General features: G+C 37.1%; 1 pseudogene; it reads left to right on the forward strand.

Moving 5' to 3' along the window:
* The first annotated feature begins 2,094 nt into the window (after positions 1–2,094).
* LOC131812128 (transcription initiation factor TFIID subunit 11-like) lies at positions 2,095–2,915 on the forward strand (annotated as a pseudogene).
* Positions 2,916–4,187: the final 1,272 nt, after the last annotated feature.

The following is a 4,187-nucleotide window of genomic DNA, read 5'->3' on the forward strand; positions in this document are numbered from 1 at the left end:
TATAACTGATGAAGCACTGAATCCCAAAGGTACCCAGCTTACCCAAAGTCACACACTTAGCCACAGAGGGGGGACCAGAACCTAGTGAGAGTTTATTAATTTCGTTGATTTGTTCACATGTACCCTGTATTACTAAAGAAAATATCTAGAGAATTTGACTAAAAATGTTGAGAAAAGGTAGAAGTTAGTATGCTGAAACAAAGTTCAATAGCATTTTTTTGTAGCTAGAAATATTTGATTCAGTTTCCAAATAATACTAATTTATACAAGAAAATATGTTATATTGTATATCACTGATGAAAACGCACATTTATAATTTACGACACTGTATTTCAGAATAAAAGACATATTTTATTTATTTTTTTTAAAGATTTTATTTATTTATTTGACAGAGAGAGATCACAAGTAGGCAGAGAGGCAGGCAGAGAGAGAGAGGAGGAAGCAGGCTCCCTGCTGAGCAGAGAGCCCGATGTGGGACTCGATCCCAGGACCCTGAGATCATGACCTGAGCCCAAGGCAGCGGCTTAACCCACTGAGCCATCCAGGTGCCCTAAAAGACATATTTTAACATGTCTCAGCCCCTCCCCCACAAAAAGAATCCATCATCTCTGAAATAAAATCATTTAGGAAGGTAGGATAATATATCAAATAATGCCACAGAGACTTTATGTTCAACCTTCCAATTTCTGCACCAACTCAAAGAAAATCTTTAGCCTCTCCATGGCATACATAAAATGAAAGCAAGTGTTTTCTCACTTACCCACTAAAGATACCACTTGGGTACTTCCAAGTAACATTTTGTATCTCAGAGTGCAGGGTGCTTATAAATAATATACCAAGGATTATTAATCCTATTGTAAGCCAATACTACCATGCAATGAAAAGGTAAAAAAATACTCAGACTGAACTCATCTGTAATTCACACCACAGCAAGTAGTTATTACAGCCCATATGGAGTGATGATCACCCACTGCTGAAAGGTCCATGAAAGTGTGACAAGGTGACACACAGGAGTTAAGTGCTGTATGCTGGGTGGCGGCTCATTTCATACCAGGGTAGAACTTGCTATTTGAAAGGAATGTACAGAAAGCCACCATGCAGACAGGGGTGAAAACTGCAGAATCAAACAAATGTTGCTGATTCAAAGTCATTCTCCTACAATAACAACCAGCACCAAATGAGTTGCCGTGGTGCAGAGCAAGCTGTGCTCAGAGACTAATTGCTACACTTGTTAGAGTGTGCAAGAAGGTGTTTATTTGTTTTACATGTGTTTGGTGCCAAGACATCCCGGGGATCTGGAGCTGAAGTGGAAACAGAATGACAGTGTTTAGAAAACTAAACACAAAAACAAAAGGGAAAGGGAATTTTTTTTTTCCGTGAAAGTGACTTACTTGAGCATTAAATGTATAAAAACCTTGAGGCTCTTATCCTGGGTGATTAATTCTTCAGGCTCCTTCAGATCACCCTGTGGGAGCCCAAGCTGGAATGGAGTGTGTTAAATCTGAGATGCTTTGATGTTGTTGCTTTTATTTAGATAGTGAATTATTCAAAGCAGGGAGGATCAATCTAAGAGCTACCAATAGAAATAAAAGAGAATGAACTCAGGAAGAAGAAAGAACTAAAGCACAAAATGTGGGTGTTCAAACAGTTCCATCTGAATGGCAAAATTTAGAATATGTACTATGGGGAATTTGCCACACTGTATCTTTCCAGTTTCAGAAATAATAACTTGATTTTGATTGACATTTTTAAAGGTTTAATGATGAAAATACTTCTACTGAACAACCTTGTTTTTCTTCACTCATACTTCACAGGCCTCCAGAGTCTTCCTTTGTACAGAAATTAACTACTCCAAATATAAGCCCCAAATATTTCCAGAATATGATTAATAAGTAAGTTAATTCCTCCAACCAATGAACATGGTAAGTATTAAAAACAATCATTGTTACTTATTATTTTTCTTTGGATATGCAGAGATATCTGAGGACTAATTAAACTCAACAACAAATGTGATATGCTTATATTTTCCATATGATTAGCATATAACATGGATTATTTTTAATAATCTTAATTTTTGATATTAGGAGACCAGGCATGCCCCAAGCTCCAGAGTCAGATGAACCAGCCCCTTCTCCCGGCCCTGGGGCTACCTTTATAGATGGAATCCCAGAGGAAACTGATGGGGATGGAGATGGAGAATAGACAAAAAGCTTGGGCTGAGGAAGGAGAGCTCAAGAGTCAGGACATCTCAGATTTAACAGCAGTTAAAAGGGGAGACTCATCATTATTACTCTTGCAGCCAAAAAAATGAAAATAGATATCAAAGAAAAAAAAAGAAAAGAAGCAAAAAGTGAAGATGAGTTTTAAAAGATGTAAATCCTGGTTTATTCTTTTTCTGAAGAGCAGTTGAACCTTTATGAAATATATCACCGGTCAGCTTTCCCCATGGCAGCTATAAAAAGGCTGATCCAGAGACACCTGAGTGGCTCAGTTGGTTAAGAGTCTGCCTTTGGTTCAGATTCTGATCCTGGGGTCCTGGGATCCAGTCCCCTTGAACTCCCAACCCCAGGATCCTGGCTCAGCAGGGAATCTGCTTCTCTTCTCCCTCTGTCACTCCTCCTGCTTGCTCTCTGTCTCTTGCTCTCTCTCTCTCAAATGAATGAAATAGTTAAAATGAATGAGTGAATGAACGGCTGATCCAGTCCATCACTGGCACCTGTGTCTCAAAATGTTTTTATTGCTATGTCTGATACTTCCAGGGTTTTCATCGAGGAGGTGGTAGAAGCAGCAATGGATATGTGGGAGAAGTGGGGAGAAAATGTCACCATTACAACCCAAACATATGAGGGAAGCTGTTCAGAGGTTAAAGCAAAGGGGCAAATCCCAACTCAAAGCACAAAAAAACTATCTTCTAGACCAAAGCCTACAAAGGCTACATACTGAAGGAAGAAATACTGGTTCCAGGCTCCTTCCTATTGCATGAGACTTTTGCTCTGGTACTTTAATATCTCAGCCCTGTAAGAATTCCATGACGGTTTTAATGTCTTACTCAGAACTCTGACATTCATCATATCTAAAAAAGCATGCAGCCTCTTTCATACTTGCCTTTACTAAATATTGGGACCTCTTTGGGCATCTTGAGGCATTTAATGGTCTCTTGGCTATCTGGAAGAAAAAAGGTGCATGGGCCTTAAGCACCTTCTAGACAGGGAAGCAGCTTTCAGAGAAAAAACATTTCACAGAGAGCTTTGGCAGCTTCACGTTGTAGCATGAAGTTGTTATGACTTAGGTTATTTCTTCCAACTAACTTTAAGTAGATGAAACAACCAGAAACTTTGACTTGTGATATTCTATAATGAAGAACATGGTAATAGAAAGACTAGTGGAAAACTTTATCCCTGTAATCATTTAAAGTTCTCTTATGGATTTTAGTGAGTGATCATAAAACTTGTTTTCCAACTTGCAAATAAATAAATAAATAAATAAAAACTAAGAAATAATATGAATAATATTCATTATGTGTCACATATCATTTTGAAGTACCTGTTTTATGTAAACTGTATCACAAAAAAGTAATCAGATTTTTTCAAGTTCCCTTTACTACCTCAAAATTTTATACAAAAACTTTATTTGGTTTGATACTCCTTCTCACTTGTATCTCTCTTTTTTTCTCTTTCTCCCTCTCTCAGGTATGTAAAAATTCATCTGACAGGAGAAAGCAGTAACCTTCATTTTTCATACAAGGACAATAATGCAAATCTATACCCTCTATAGATTTAAAACTTCATTTTAATGTAAATTACTTTCTATTTTCCACTGCTTTCTGCCACATATAGTGTGAATGGTTCATTAATGTGTAGTGAAAAACATATGCCAAATTGGGATTCATGCAAATCACCAACCCTATACAAAAAGAAAAATTTGTATCCATAAAAATCTAACAATTTCTCCAAGATTCAATTTATATTTAACCTTGAAACTCTACTCCTGTGGTCTTCAAAAAAGCCATCAGGAAGAGGTTATGATTTTTGCCCTCTCTAATAAAAATTAATTTCATGCTTTTTATCTGGTCTCCTAAACACATAAGGGAATATAGTTTGCAAAAACAGGCTTATGGCAAGAATTAGCTTTTGTCTCTGGTTTAACGCAAAATATATCAACTAAGTGAGCCACATATTATCAGCCCA

Source organism: Mustela lutreola, chromosome 12 (assembly GCF_030435805.1).
Source record: "Mustela lutreola isolate mMusLut2 chromosome 12, mMusLut2.pri, whole genome shotgun sequence".
NCBI lineage: Eukaryota > Metazoa > Chordata > Mammalia > Carnivora > Mustelidae > Mustela > Mustela lutreola.